Source organism: Grampus griseus, assembly GCF_964374135.1.
Source record: "Grampus griseus genome assembly, chromosome: 13".
In the NCBI taxonomy this organism is placed as follows: domain Eukaryota; kingdom Metazoa; phylum Chordata; class Mammalia; order Artiodactyla; family Delphinidae; genus Grampus; species Grampus griseus.
This window is the reverse complement of record NC_139007.1, coordinates 86,339,602-86,356,136: the sequence shown is the minus strand read 5'-3', so window position 1 is coordinate 86,356,136 and position 16,535 is coordinate 86,339,602. Positions and strand designations below refer to the sequence as shown.

The following is a 16,535-nucleotide window of genomic DNA, read 5'->3' as shown; positions in this document are numbered from 1 at the left end:
GAAGAAGTTCACGTTTTAACGTGTGTCCAATTGCCCGCCTCCTGGGGTCTCGGTAGAATCCAGAAGGGCCCTGAGCAGGCTGAGGAGATGATGCACCAGGGTCAAAGCTTAGTGGGGTTGGGAGGCACCTGGAGTCACCTGGCGAGGGTGACCAGAGGCTGCAACCCAGGACGGGCAGAAGGTGAAACCAGGGGCTAGCTCTCCGGAGCAGGGCCAGATACACGAGAAGCAGCAATGAAAGCTATGAATCAAAGAAAGGAGGTGCGGTCCATATACACAATGGAATACTACTCAGCCATAAAAAAGATTGAAATCCTGCCAGTTGCAGGAACATGGATGGACTTGGAGGGTATTATGCTAAATGAAATAAGTCAGAGAAAGACAAATATTGTATGATATCACTTACATGTGGAATCTAAAAAATACAACGAACTTGTGAATATAACAAAAAAGAAGCAGACTCACCGATATAGAGAACAAACTAATGCTCACCAGTGGGGAGAGGGAAGGGCGGAGGGGCAAAATAGGGGGAGGGGAGTAAGAGGTACAAACTGTTATGTATAAAATAAGCTACGAGGGTATATTGTACACCATGGGGAATACAGTCAGTATTTTATAGATGGAGTAAATAACCTTTAAACACTGTGAATCGTTACACTGTACACCTGTAACGTATACTATTGCAACTACACTTCAGTTAAAAAATTAGATTAATGCATAAGATGAAAGGAACAACACAGAACAAAGACAGCCCACAAGCAGATAGTTAAAGGACTGGCCGCGTCCTAAGATGGAAGCCCCTCTTACGCGTGCTGCTTCAGGGGGTACGCTGTCCTCGGCTGGCTGACTTAGAGCGCTGCAAGTGCTGATAGGCGGTCAAGACAGAGCCAGGGTGGCCGGAGAGGACGGGGCCCATGGACCCGTCTAAGCAGCAGAGGCAAGAACGTTCTCACGTGGTTGTCCTCCGGTCATCTGTTACGGGCCGAGCTGTGTGTCATCTCTCTGTTCCATGAGGAGTCCCGAGTGTGGTCATTAGAGATCAAAGTGTGGAAGAAAACAGAAGACATGTCTCCTCCTACCAGAAGTTTAAAATTCAGGCCTTGTGAAGCAGCCTTCTTTGATTAGCTGTGCAACAGCCCGTTCTTAGATGAGAACCCAGAAAACCATCATTTCTAATTCTGAGAGCCTCGTGCTTCTCAAATTTAAGGAGCACATAAATCCCCTGAAATCTCGTGAACGCACGGACACTGGGACCACAGCCCTGGGGTGGGCCCGAGAGTCTGCACTTCTAACAAGCCCTGGGAGACACAGTGCTGATACAGTGCAGGGACCGCTCGCTGGGCAGCAAGTTTCCAGAACACAGACCGGGCGCTGATCTAGGATCCACCGAGCGCTCTTGGAAGGTCTGCAGCCCTCCCAGCTCTCCCACCACTAAATAAACCCTGGGAGGGGCAAGAATGTGTGACTAGAAACTCTGCAAGTTGACTAAAAGGATGTCTCAACTTGAGGACCTGAAACTGAGGCTTTTGTGAAGGGCCTCGCTGTAGCAACCGGGACTTCCCCAGGTTTCCAGGACAGAGCTAACACACAGCAAGAGCGCTGATGGAGTTCCATTAAAGCAACTGTCAAGCACCCACTCTGAGCCAGGCACTAAGCATTTTTAGGTATGTTGCTGCCCCCCATGTTCATTATTTACTCACTTTTCCACATTAATACACTCTACAAATGGGACAAAATACAAGCCTATTGTTTGTCAATTTCAGTTTGTCTGCACAGCTCTAATCCTTCCCCTAACCCCTGGAATCGACCCTCCCAGCAGAAGGACGTACCCTTGTCACTCCATTACTCACAATCCCCGAGTGTTTCTGCTGTGTGTTCTTCTATATTAAGTGACATCTCAATCAGCGGACACAGTTTATGCTAAAGCCAACCAGACATCTGCTGCTATCGGTGAGATCTTCTAAAATTACCACTTACTTGAAGATGTGTACACTGGGCACACATCTTAAGAAAGACCAGTTCCCAACGTAACACAGAACTCGTGGGGCCTTATTTAATAACAGATCTGTTGGCGTGAAAGTTGTCACCAAAAAAAAAGTTCCTGCTGACACTTGAAGTGGGAATATGGTCCGTATGAACCCGCTGTCTTTTCCTTAGAGGTTCTGTTATCAGCCTCTCAGTGGCAAAAATTATTGAACACTTAATTTCCATTAGGAGCAATGATATTCAGCTTTTCACTTTAGATAAAATCACAGTTCCAGGCTTCAAGTCTCTAGGTCCCAAATCCATCTTTATCCGATCATTAGTTCCTCGAAAAAGCTATTCCTAAAAATCACTGTAAATTCAGCCGTGAAATGGTGGGTCTTGTTTGGAATTTTCCTCTGGGAATCAAAGAGGACCACGTACCCCGCCATCCCCCAGTGCAGCGCTGCCAGAAATGCAGAGTCCTCCCACGGGCGAGGTGGAATTGGTGTGCTCAAATGCCCTGCTTCTGTATGCACGTCCGTACACATGCACAGGGCAGGTTCCAGCTCCCCACCTAGCTGGTTTCCTTCGTGAACGAGACTGGAGGAGACCCCTCGCACTTTCAGGCAAAGCCCCGTAAGTAGCCACATCCTCTCTCCTCTCGTGGCGCTCCAAACGGGGGAGCCCTGTCAGCTTGCCCCCCAAGTGATGGCAGTGTGGGCCAGGCCCGGGAGGGACACGGATCTGGGCGAGACATGAGGCTGCCACCGTAGCAGAATCTAGCCTACCCTGAGTGACCTGGTTGGTTTATCTTAAGTGACAAGTTTGGAAAACTCAAAAGGTGAACTAAGATCTCCCTAAAGAGAAATGATCTAAAATTTTCTTAACTTCTTAGAACACTTCTTCAAGAGGCGTACTTCAGTGGCTCTAAAGCAGGGTTATTTTAGTCCTTTCTGGCCCTTTGAAGAGAGTGGGCTCCACCTCCTAGAGGGTATTAGAAAAGCTGCACTCAATTCTGGGTGCCATGCCTGGGTCCCTACCTCTGCACCCAGCAGTGTGCTAATAAGCACTTTGCATGGGTAATCTGCTGTTTCCTCCACACACCTACGAGGAGGAAACATTACAGCTGAGAGCAGAGAGGAAACGTGCCCACAGTCACATGGCCAGGAAGTAATGAAACCAGGATCGGACCCCAGGACTCCGTTATGTTCTTAGTAAATGGAGTACTTACAACATACTGACTTATCTCTATACCCTCACCCTACGTACAGAAGACATACCATCTGGAGATGCTGACTTTATACTGGTGGCCCCACAGATCTTTGTTAAAATCCACACATATTGCTTAGGAATAATAAGTCTTCGAAAACAGAGGTGAGGGGGAGACGATGAATTGAGAACCCACTGTGTGCTGGGTGCTGCTTCCTTGCTTAGTATTCACAACCTTTATGCCAATGAGGTGCTATCTCCATTTTACAGATGCACAAACTGAGGCTTGGAGGGAGATTAAATAACTTGGCCCTAATACATGTACTGCATATCAGAATTAGATTTCAGTCCAAAATCTGTCCTTTATGTGTCCCATGCTCTCCCCACACGTGATGGTACGAGGTGTTTCAGAAGTGGATTACAAGAAAGCCAAGTTTTTCTGGAGGTTGCTAGAAAGATCCGGTGCCTGGCCAGCTGCATCATGAGGAATAAGGCCACGGGACACACCAGGGAGGAGAAACGCTGTAAAGGGAGCCGAAGAAAACTCGTCTGCTTCGTCTTTCCATCCCACGGCCAGGCCCACGCCAGAGCAGAGCTGCCTTGTCTCCCTCTCCGATCTGACTGAAATCAGAGTACTTTTAAGGGGAGTACTCAAATCGGGTACTCTTAAGGAGAAATCAGAAATTTAACTGTTTTTTTTTTTTTTTTTTAACTGGTTTTTTTATAAACTGATGAAGTTTTATTTTGGACAGAAAAAGGCAATTTAACTGATGGCCAGTTTTCCCACTAATTCTATTCTCCCCTTCTTTCTGGACACAAGGCACTCAGCTGGGGAACAAACTTTCAAAAACTGGAGAACCAAACCTGATTTCTATCATGGTTACTTTTAACTACGAATCAAGTAATGTTAACTAAACTAAACTAACTAAACTAACTAAAACTAAACTTAAAACTAAACTTAAAATATGTAAAATAGCCTATTAATATTTTTATACTTTTTGCATGATGAAGTATATTGGGTTATATAAATATGTTTTTGTATGTTGGATCTGTTGTGTTTGAGAAAATCTATTATTAAAATTAGTTTTACCTGAAAAAAAAAAAGAAGCATTATTATAGTAGCTACTTTGACGTCTTAGTCTGAACATTACGATTATTAATTAATGGATTTGCATTTTAAACATTTTCTATGTTAAAGTTTCCAAATCTTTTATTTAAAGGTAAAATTTAATTAACGAGAGCACTCCACCTATGAGTCATCTTACTAAGCAGGGCTTTACCGCATACAAGTATGGTGAATAAAGGCTGATGGACAAGGATACCTACAGTACGGTTGCTATTATATAACAGAACACGCACTTAGCATATAAATTATTTCTAAAACCACAGAGGCCAAACCACAGTGGAAAATTCAGCTACTCTGGAGAGAAACAGCAAGATTATCTTCTGCAACGTTTCCTATTCAGGCATGCATTCTAAGGTGGCCTATATTTCTAATGCTTCTTAAAGCCCACACGACGAGTTAGTCGCTATGAAAAAAATGTGTATTTTTGGAGAGTTTGCCTCTCTGGCCCTGTATTCAATCTCACAGACAGGCTTTAAATATTGGGAGATATTTAAAATATTTCACAGCACTACAGATCTCACTCCTTTTTCAACATGCAGAGATAGACCTCAGAGAATCCTGGAGTTTTTTATCAACTCGTTTTTTGAGAATTACTTAAGGAGTAGACATCACCTATAAAAATAGCCTGATATATATATATACCTCCCTCCCTGCCTTTCGGATTCTAGCAACCTCAGAACTGGACAAGGGAAAATCTGCTGGATTTTATATCTTGAAGCAAGTAATTTAGTAGATGATTTTGTCCACACCGCAGCAGTTGAGAATATTTCTTCCCAGGAAGTTTCTGCGGCTAATTGATCCCGAAAAGTCAATCACTGATAGAAGTGATAAGACAACTGTGTATGGTGGGTCACTACTGTATCAGCTGATGGCCCAGTCTCCTAAGAGGAAGACAAAGACAGCTTCACATTCCTTCCCTGCAGGAATCATCGATCCCCACCCCCCCCACCACCACCACCCCGCCCCCCGTGGTCACTCTCCTTCCTGGGGTCCAGCCCTTGCGCTTTCCTGCCCCCTCCTCCCGCCCCCCTCCTCCCGACCCATTTCTCTTTTTCACTTTCTCCCTTGTCTGTCTCCTGTGCTCTCCCTCTCCATCCTTACTTGACCATAATGAATCAACCAATATTTATTTCTTTGTTCTTATAAAGTTGGCCATTTTATAGCCTTACAGCGTTATAAACTTACAGAGTGTTTAAACACTCTATGGCCAAGTTTTTAGAGTCTTCTGTTTTCTCAGTAAAAACTTTTAAAGGTTCTCTGCTCTTTCTTAGGAGACCCATTGCCAAATGTCTGCAGAAGCCCGTGGTAATTATTCTTTTCTTTTTCAAAGAAATGGAAATAGCTGCAGATCAACTGCACCTCCTTCTCTAGTGCTAAGACTTCAGAACGCATACTGGGTAAATGACCTAGTTTGACTCGCTCCTACTACTAGGCATATCACAACGGATGATGTTATTTAATACCTAAACATGGCACAGTTTTAGGTGGGTGGTTTTTTTTGGGGGGTGGGTGGTTTTTTTGGGGGGGAGGGTTGCTTTTAATACATTAATTTTAGTAATTACTCTCAGTAACTTTGAGCAAGACTCACTAGACAACAGTATGCACACCATGTTTTCTTAGAATATGCTGGCTGCTCGCGGAGAAGTCCCATCTGCTTTCTTTACAAAACGTTGCTTTCTTCTGCCCGGCGGTTACACCTTCTGGGCAGCATGCTGACGCAGCAACAGAGGCACGCAGCCCAGCAGCTTCCCCCAGGGCAGCTGTTAAAGGGAAATTCTTCTTTGCAAATATGAGAACTTGATTATATGTCATGGGCAGATAAGTGGCTTTCCATTCCCCCTCCTCAGCCCCTGAGGCACCCTGAGAGGCCTGGGCTCCTACAGCCCTGTGTGAAAACACGGAACCAAGGGTCCAGCACCCTCAGCTGACTCGTGAGAGGCAAAGTCCACAGGAGGGGCCGAGCTGAGAGGTCCAGAACCCAGTTAGTTTGACTACAGCCCAGGATTCCTTCTTTCAAACAGACCACTTCCAATTTCCAATGAGCATTCGTTCCTCATTATGTTTGTTTGCTAATTCCACCTAAAGTATATATCCTACTGGGCAAAAATTGACCAGTTCTTTTTCCTGTTTGGTTTCCAGTTCTTTTTCTCTAATTATTAGAGAAATGCAAATCAAAACTACAGTGAGGTATCACCTCACACCCGTTAGAATGGGCATCATCAGAAAATCTACAAACAACAAATGCTGGAGAGGGTGTGGAGAAAAGGGTAACCTCTTGCACTGCTGGTGGGAATGTGAATTGGTACAGCCACTATGGAGAACAGTAAGGAGTTTCCTTAAAAAACTACAAATAGAACTACCATATGACCCAGCAATCCCACTACTGGGCAGATACCCTGAGAAAACCATAATTCAAAAAGAGTCATGTACCAAAATGTTCATTGCAGCTCTATTTACAATAGCCAGGACATGGAAGCAACCTAAATGCCCATCGACAGACAAATGGATAAAGAAGATATGACACATATATACAACGGAATATTACTCAGCCATAAAAAGGAACGAAATTGGGTCATTGTAGAGACGTGGATGGATCTAGAGACTGTCATACAGAGTGAAGTTAAGTCAGAAAGAGAAAAACAAATATCGTATATTAACACATGTATGTGGAAAGAAAAATGGTACAGATGAACTGGTCTGCAGGGCAGAAATAGAGACACAGATGTAGAAAACAAACGTATGGACACCAAGAGGGAAAAGTGGCGGGGAGGTGGTGGTGATGGGATGAATTGGGAGATTGGGATTGACATGTATACACTCATATGTATAAAATGGATAACTAATGAGAACCTGCTGTATAAAAAATAAATAAAATTCAAAGCTTCAAAAATAAAATAAAATCATATCCACCTTCATCACACACACACAAATGAGTGTTGGTGAGCATGTGGGGAAACTGGAAGCTTCACAGACTTCTGGCAGGGATGTAAAACGATGCAGCTGCTGGGGAATGCAGTTCAGCAGTTCCTCGAAATACTAAACGTGGGTTATTGTACGACTCAGAAATTCCACTTCTAGGTATGTACTCAAGAGAAAACGTTCTCCCAGAAACTTGTGTGTGAATACGGTGCGAATATTCTTAGTAGTAGTATTCACAACAGCAAAAAGTGGGGACAACTCAAATGTCCATCCGCGTACGAACTGACGTATCAGATATGGCATATCCATACAGAGTATTATTCGGCACTGAAAAGAAATAAAGTAGTGATAGATGCCGCGACACGGATGAACCCTGAAGACATTATGCTGAGTGAAAGCAGGCAGTCACGAAGGAACACATATTATAACATATTGTATAATTCTATTTATAAAAGAGGCAACTCTCGAGAGTCAGGAAGTGGTTGTCTTGGGGGAAGGTCGGAGGGGTGGGGAAAAGGGAGAATGACTACCAATGGGTATGCGGTTCTTTTTGGTGGTGATGAAAATATTTTAAAACTGACTGTGGTGACGGTGGCACAACTCTGTGAATAGACTAAAAACTGTTGAACTGTACACTTGACGTGGGTGAACTGCATGGTGTGTACATATCTCAATAAAGCTGTTCAAACTACTGGAAAGCGAGAGGAGCTGCATTACGGCATGTTCCGGCCTGCCATGCACACCCTGACCATTTTCTGGCCCCGAAGTTTGTCTCAGCTATTCCAGCTTGTTCTTTGGTGAGTTACAACCAGCAACTGGGTGTGGGACTGTAGGCTGCAGAGAAAGTATTTCTATATTTCTGCATGGTTAGGGCTTACGGAACAAATTTTACTGGGACCTTGGACAAAGGGCAGGTCTTCACTGAATAGAGATTCACCTTTCTCATGATCTGTGCTTACATTTCAAAAGGGTTTGAAGCCCTGGAGCCATGGAGATATTCCAGCAATCTCTCCTCCTGGAGACACTGAATTACATTCCAAAGAGTAAGAACCCAGGAGCCTTCCCCCTTTCTCCCTGAGGAGGATTTACTTATACTGGGAGAATCAAGTTGCTTTCCCTCTCTCAGGAGGAGAGAGGAACAATGTGCCTATAAGCCTGCAGATTCTTATTTCAGGGTTTCTCACCTACAGTACAGACCCCCGAAAGGGGTAAGGTGACAGCAATCTGGCCCTCACCACCTCACCACAGAAGGGGAAACACTAGAGCAAAGGAAACAAATCTGGTTATCGCTCTTAGGGATAATCAGTCCCTACCCAGGAAACCCCAGCTCGACTTTCAGGACAACACAAATAACCATGGGCGTGGAAAAATTACCAAGGTATGTCCACTCCGGCCCTCGCCACCATCAGAATCAGGTCTAGGCCACTGTACAGATTTCAACCAAAACTTCAATGCAAATCAGTACCCGATGTGTCTGCAGCGAGCAGCCCCACTCCTCAGACTCCACAACTCGCTCTCTGAACTACGTCCTGGTTCTGCTGGTGGATAGAAGCCCTGCTCATCCTGTCAGAAAATGCTGAGGTCCCACCTCTACAACTTACACAGTCTTACCGGTAAAAGAGGAATAAGTAATTCCCCCTGAGCTGTTGGGAGCATCTGTCACTGACCTAAAGGGACGGCGGTGACTGAAACAAAGTTCCTGCCTGGTGAACGCCCATCCTCCTGGGAGAGCGCTCCACCAACTGCAAAGGTTGTCTTCAGCTGTTTTTGCCTATTACTATGAATGGTGGTTATTAGTAACAGCTGCCAATGCAAATCGTTTTAAGAGGCAAGTAAAAACAAATGAGAATACATCTATCATTCCTTACATTTCTCTGGCATGTACTAAACAGTCTTGCTGGCTGAGAAACTTTCAGGGAGGGGTCTTTATAAAGGTCAAATTTAATACAGTCTGATTTCTGATGAAGGAGTAAAGGCAGTTCGGTGGAGAAGGGATAGTTTTTTCTCCACTGGTGCTCGAACAACTGAGCATCCAAGACGTATAGGGTTGGCCAAGAAGTTTGTTCGGGTTTTTCCATATGACGTTACGGAAAAAATAAAATTAAAAAATAAAAATCCTGCTGCGGTACCACCAGGCTGTTTCTTTACCCATCTTCCTAGGCTCCTGGCTGGTTTGACGCCTGATTCTCCATCCTGTATCTCTCCAAGAAACTGCATTTCTGTCTAAGTTAGGGATAGACTGAGACTGTTGTCTGCAACCAGGAAGCTTGCCATTGAACCAGAGGGTACAAAACAAGCAGCTGACGGCAGCAGACTGCCGAGTGCCTCTGTGACGCTGAAACCCCTGGAGCAGGCGTGATGCCCGGGAGACGACCAGATGTGTCCCTCTGGACGGGTAGCCAGCAGGCCGCATGCCCGCTGCGTGAAGGCTTGTGAGAACGGGGAGAAGACGGGTGCCAACGGCACTGTGGACTCTCCCACCAGAGGTTCTCAGGATTCGAGTTTCATGAAGAAACTTTCAATATTTCTCATTTGATCTACAGAATCTGCTCAAATTTCAGATGCCTACATATTTTCAATGACCAACGCTCCTTGATAACAGACTTAAACTGTTTTTCCGTCTCCACTGTTTTCCGTTGGCTAGACTCCTAGCCTACTGACTAGGGCAGGGCCTCGCTTAGCAGCCCGTAACATCTGGGATTACCTTCTGCTAGAGGAGGGATACGAAATGGCCTATACAAAGCTAGCTATAAACATACATACTCTGAAGAAACACAAGAGCCCAGCAAACTATAAATTTTAAAAGTCTGACAGATCGGCCGGCCCGGACCTAGGGGAGGAGAGCCGAGGGCGCTGGAGTGAAAACGAGTCTGCGGCGACGCCAACACGGCGGGCACGGCGGGCGGGAGACGGAGCTCTGTATCCACCTTGTCCCCGTGAACTGCCCTTTGGTGGAGGAGGAAGTTAGCAGCCCCAACTGGCGGGTTCCGATTACTGGTGCCACCAGGCTTCTTGGCAGAGCTAAGAATTTAGCAGAATTTCAGCAGAATAATCGGCATGCCGTCGGCTGTGGTTTTAGAAGAGCAAGACCAAAATCTGAGCAGCTTAATCTCTTGGAGTCTGAAGCAGTTCATCACATCACTTATGACTTTCAGCCCCGTGTCCTAGTACATTGTGCAGCAGAGAGAGGCCAGATGTTGTCGAAAATCAGCCGGATGCTGCTTCGCAACCTGACGTCGATGCTTCCGGGAACTCGGTGAAGAACGCAGCTGCGGTCGGAGCATTTCTAATCTACATTAGCTCCGATGATGTTTTTGCTGGAACAAGCCCACCTTAGAGAGAGGAAGACGTACCAAGTCCCCTAAATCTTTATGGCAGAACAAAACTAGAAGGAGAAAGGGCCATCCTGGAGAACAATCTAGGAGCTGCTGTTTTGAGAATTCCTGTCCTGTACGGAGAAGTCAAAAAGCTTGAGGAAAGTGCCGTGACCGTTATGTTTGATAAAGTGCAGTTCAGCAACAAGTCTGCGAACAGCGACCACCGGCAGCAGCGGTTCCCCACACACGTCAAAGATGTGGCACTGTGTGCGTCAGTTATCACAGAAGAGGATGCTAGATCCATCAGTTAACGGAACCTTTCACTGGTCCGGCAATGAACAGATGACTAAGTATGAAATGGCACGTGCAACTGCACACGCCTTCAAGCTCCTCAGCAGCCACTTGAGACTGATAACTGACAGTCCTGTCTTAGGAGCACAACGACGTCTGAGAAACGCTCAGCCTGACTCCTCCAAATTGGAGGCCTTAGGCATTGGCCAGTGAACACCATTTCGAATTGGAATCAAAGAATCACTCTGGGGCTTCCCCGGTGGCGCAGTGGTTGGGAGTCCGCCTGCCAATGCAGGGGACACGGGTTTGTGCTGCGGTCTGGGAGGATCCTACGTGCCGCGGAGCGGCTGGGCCCGTGAGCCATGGCCGCTGAGCCTGCGCGTCCAGAGCCTGTGCTCCGCGGCAGGAGAGGCCGCAGCGGTGAGAGGCCCGCGTACCGCAAAAAAAAAAAAAAAAAAAAAATCACTCTGGCCTTTCCTCATTGACAAGAGATGGAGACAAATGGTCTTTCATTAGCATTGTGTGTTGTTGTTGTTTAAATGAGATGTGGCACTTTTTAAAGAAAAAAGGAAGCCGTTCTGTACCAGTGCTCTTAATTGTGACTCATGATCTTTCAGGTGAATGATGCTCTTGCACTGGTGAAACTAAGGAAACCAAGGACAATAATGCCTTGTTTGAAGTCATGAGTTTTCTGTTTATCATTTTGTTCTGGCTTAACTTGCTGTTTGAATATAGTAAATTATGATTCTCAAATATGTGAGAGCCAGGATGAAACACGTCTGCTGTAGACTTTTTTTTGGATGAAATGCATTGTTCATTCCTATAAATAACCTCTACATTTTCAGGACTTTTGCATCTGTTGGTCCTTTTCTGTTTTAAAGTGCGTTAAATAGTATAAAACTCATTGGTGTTCATCATTTGCTTTGCTTGAGCTCAGATCAAAATGTTTGAAGAAACTTTATTTTTGCAATTGAAGTGCAGTTTTTCCGCTTGAGATGTTTCAACTTGTCATGTATACTGGAACTCCTGCAGCTTGATGCTTCCTGCTTCTGTAGCGGTGAGTGGTGAGCCTTTGAGAGAACATGTGTATGTATTTTTTTAATATATATGAAACTGTCCTTTTCACTCCATGTCACCAAGTGATATTTCGTATGTGTGGTTATACTAATAGTAAGGAGCCTTGTAAGTCTTTTGACCATTCATGAACAATAATAAATAGGTACTGCTGGCATGATAAAAATATAAAAAATAAATAAATCTGACAAATACCACAAACATCGCAAAATACAGGAAAATAAATATTTTCATTAACTGCTGTATTTTTGTAATACATTTTTCCTACATTGCTTTAACGGCACACTTTCTGATATCACCTCTTCATATCAGAATGACTTAAAAACATCTTCCTATGGAGATAAAAAAATAATTTTACTCTAGGATGACTGATCAAAATGGTTTTTCAATTACTGACATATTTTAAGAGTTTCATCGATGGATGAGTTCAATTACAATTCATTTTGGAAACGTCATGCATGTAAGTTTTAGAACTGTCAAATTTTGGAAAACTTTTTCGAGTTCTTTTTTCACATGGGTTTGGAATTTATAGCGTTTCAATTTTTTTTCAGTGACTAGTAACATTATAGTAACATACATGCTCTCTTTTAATTATGTCCATTCATCAGTTTTTCATTAATGTTCTTGTCATACAGCATATCATAGTGTTAATATGGTCTGCATCAATATATTGTGTCAAATCAGTAGTAAACCTAAATGTTTTTACAGTGTACTTATATGATGCACTCCTCTTCATTCATTGGGTTATCGAATAATACAAGAGCCTAGTGATTATTTCTATTCAAAATCTAACTCATGAATTACTACATTTGGTACGATCTGAGAAAGTATCCTGTTACAATTAGCTTTTAACTCGGGATAACTTCTGATGTTCCATCATCTTCATCACACAGACCCCCAGCAGCAAGACTGAACAAAGATGCTCACCCTGTACATTCAAGCTTGAACCTCACCCTTAACAGCTCAGCCTGTAGTGCACTAAGAAATTACTTTTTAATCCCATAATTCTCTTGTGAAAGGAACTACAACACATTTTGGGGTGTTAAAATCATAGTTGATATAAATTTTTATGGCATACTGTGACTTTTCAAACAGTCTGGGTGTTTTTCATTCCATTACCACACCAGGTCTCCTTTAAGTGGTGTGCAGTCACAGCTAGAAACCCCCGTTGGGACACCACTGACGGGGACACAAGGAAAACCCAGACCATGAACACGTTACACTGCGGGTAGCTCGAGGTGGGGGGAAGAAGGCTTGGTGGGAAGTGGCATCTGAATCAGGCCTCGGGAGAGGAACAGAAATTCATCTGCCATTACCCAAGGCACTCTCTCTTCTCCTCCCTCCACATCCAAGTTAAACTACGTCCCGTGACTCTTACCTTCTTAGTAAAAAAAACCATTAATATTTACTGAGTATTATTTGCCAAGAACACTGCTCAACACTCTGCATACGTTACTTATGTTACACAACAACCGCCCCGTTCGGTCAGGCAGTATTCACTCCCCCTTGTACTGAGCAAACTGAGAACATTGATAATAAATAACTTGCCCGACAGCACTCAGCCAGGAAGTTAGGTGTCCAGGATCCTGATCTGTGCAGTGGTTGCAACATGTACACCCAACCCGTCTGCTACTCAACCCCCTGCACCTCTGCTGCCCCACACTTCCTTGCTGGTGACACCCTTCCTCCTCAGAAGGGCCCTTGGCTCATTCCCCGTGAGTCCGGCAACCCTGGGCAGAACCCATCAGCCCACCAGTTTCCAGGGAACCGAAGTCCAAAGATCATCTCGGACATCATCTTTCTGGTGGTCCTGCTGTAACCTTCTCACAGGGCCCGTGAGCAGCACGCGGTGGCACAGATGTGGTATTTCCCAAGTCCCCGTTGCCGACTGTGCACAGAGCGTGCGCGCACCGGCACAGCACCTGGCACCCAGCACCTTAAACGTTTGTAAACATCGGCTGGAATTCTGGTATACTTCCCCCACAACGGGATGTGCAGGGAGTCAAAGGGACAGATGACAAGTACCTGGCACACGAAGGAGACAAAACACTTGCTTCCTCTAACCTGGGCCTTGAAAGAGGAGAAAGGGTAAGCGTAGCCCAGGTGTGTGCAATGGGGAAGAGGGGTCAGGGAAGGTGGCACCCCAGCCAAACAGCCAACGCACCGGGGGCTGCAGGAGCGCCTGCCATCGAGACCCAACACCAGACTAAGGATGGTGGGCGCAGCACAGCATTCTGTATACCAAAATTTCAACAGAAGATCAGATAAAAAATCACACATCACATGGACTGAGACAGAAAGGGGAGAGAAATGCTAAATGCCTGAAGTAAAAATGCCTGAAGTAAAAAGGGAACTCATTCATCAAAAATTTCCATTTCGGAAGAGCTACCATTCAGTTTTACAAACTATAAATGATTTAAAAGAGAGTTTAAGGTCCATATCCAATAGTCTAGTGATTTATAAAACATGCCCAAATTGGCTTTTAGCAACTAGAAGGGTTTGAAAATTAAACATTTACGGGAAAAATAATTTCATTATCAAACTGTAAGATTTCATAAATTGCCAAAACAACAAACTCAGGTGAAAATATCCAAAATGACCCCTGTATATAAGGCATGGCCCAGACACCTCTATCCTGCTGCTCCCCTGTCCCTATTCCTCTCCATCCACCCTGAGATGCAGGCCTGAGAACCCCCTGCCCTCTCTTCTCCTTCCTGGTTCCGGGGAAGCAGGCCCGACTTTACCCAGAGTTACCATTCTGCAGAGGCAAAGCCCTGGTAAAGGCCCAATGTGCTCCAGAAGATGGGGAGGGGTCCACAAGTCCCCTCCCACTGCCGGTAGCAGCACAGACTGCCCCGCGGAGACGTGACGTGAGCCTGATGCCACGTGAGAGGCCAGACCCATCTTACCTTGCTTTGCGATCCATTTCCGACAAGGCAGGAAGGTTGCTTTTTTTTTTTTTCCATCAGGGTAGAAATTCTATGCTCAAAATTCATTTTCCCTCCTAACTCTGTAGTTATTGCTCTATTACTTGTAGCAGCCGGTCAGGCAATTTCATTCTCATTCCTTTAAAATGATCACTAAGCAGGATCCACCCAGCTGTGGGCCTGGCTTTCACTCATCCAGACACTCAGGTGTCTCTGAACCTGTGCACGTTTCTGCCAATGTTTCCTGCCTCAGTTTTAACCCTGTGGATGGACACGTAGCTGCTGCAGTCCTTAGTCAATCCTCTGTCCGCATCTCCTGACCATTCTGTTTCCACCTTGGTCTTTTTGCTACACGTGCAGGGAGTTCTTTACCTTTGAGGTTACTAATTATTATTTTTTTTTTTGCATTATCCCATCATTCAATCCGTCCACCGAATGACTTGGCACAACAATTTTTTAATCAAAAATCATTTTGGGGGCTTCCCTGGTGGCACAGTGGTTAAGAATCCGCCTGCCAATGCAGGCAGGGGACACAGGTTCGAGCCCTGGTACGGGAAGATCCCACATGCCGCGGAGCAACTAAGCCCATGTGCCACAACTACTGAGCCTGCGCTCTAGAACCCGTGAGGCACGACTACTGAGCCTGCGTGCTGCAACTACTGAAGCCCACACGCCTAGAGCCCGTGCTCCGCAACAAGGGAAGCCACTGCAATGAGAAGCCCGCGCACCACAGCAAAGAGTAGCCCCCGCTCACCACAACTAGAGAAAGCCCGTGCGCAGCAACGAAGACCCAACGCAGCCGAAGATAATTGATTTTAAAAGATCGTTCTGACTGCCCCTTTTTCATAGCGGCCTTTTGTGGGTACAAACGGTCTCAAATCTCAAGTAGTTCAATTAGGTTTTTACTTTAAAATTACTTTGTTCTCTGAATCGTTTCCCCCAAGAAAAGCCATTCTGCTGGTTCATCTCAGCCTTTGTCACATGCTGTTCACTTTCCTCCTCCGTCCAGCGTGGATGACCCAGGAGAGTGGCTGCCCTCATTTCCTCTGCACTTGTTTCCACCAAATACGCCCCTTCGTACAATGGGGGCTGGCAGTGTAGACCGTGTCAGGAGGGCGGCGTGGGTTAGCGTGCAAGGGCAGAGACCAGGTGGGGTCCCAGGCAGCCCGAGGCCGAGTCCAGGAGGGTCTGCACCTGGGCCGTGGGGCGTGCTCTTCCCCAGGTGAGCGCTGCCCTCCGGCACATCCAACGGGGCCGTCAGTGCACAACCTCGAACCCCGCTGCTGTCCTGTGCCAGTGTCCACACTGAGCCACAGACAGGAGGCCTGCCCACGTCCGTCAGGAGCAATGCTCTGACCAGCCTGGGGGGGGCGGGGCAGCCAGGCCCGCTGTCCCTGAGCCACTCCTCAGACTTGAAGCGGGGGCCTCCCTGGGTTCAGGGTAAGGATGGCTGTCCCCCTGAAAGCGTACCGTGTCGTCCTCGGGCGGCAGCTGCCCAGCCCCAGCCTTTGCTTCCCAGACCCCTGGATCTGTGCATGTGGTCGCCTTGGATCCTCCCCGGGCACGTACTGGGGCTGACCTCCGCTCCAGGCACCAGGGATACACACTGCTTACAAAGTCCCTGCTCCAACGGAGCTTACGGATGATAACCCAGCGCACCTCAGACAGCAATGAGAGATGAAGAAAATACACAGGGCAAACGTGACA

General features: G+C 45.9%; 1 pseudogene across 1 annotated transcript; it reads left to right on the top strand.

Annotated features, from left to right (window-relative positions):
- The first annotated feature begins 9,596 nt into the window (after positions 1 to 9,596).
- Positions 9,597 to 11,343, top strand: LOC309831522 (methionine adenosyltransferase 2 subunit beta-like; annotated as a pseudogene). The gene is made up of 3 exons: positions 9,597 to 9,686; positions 10,054 to 11,086; positions 11,294 to 11,343. The product of its transcript is annotated as a methionine adenosyltransferase 2 subunit beta-like (transcript).
- The last annotated feature ends 5,192 nt before the right edge of the window (positions 11,344 to 16,535 follow it).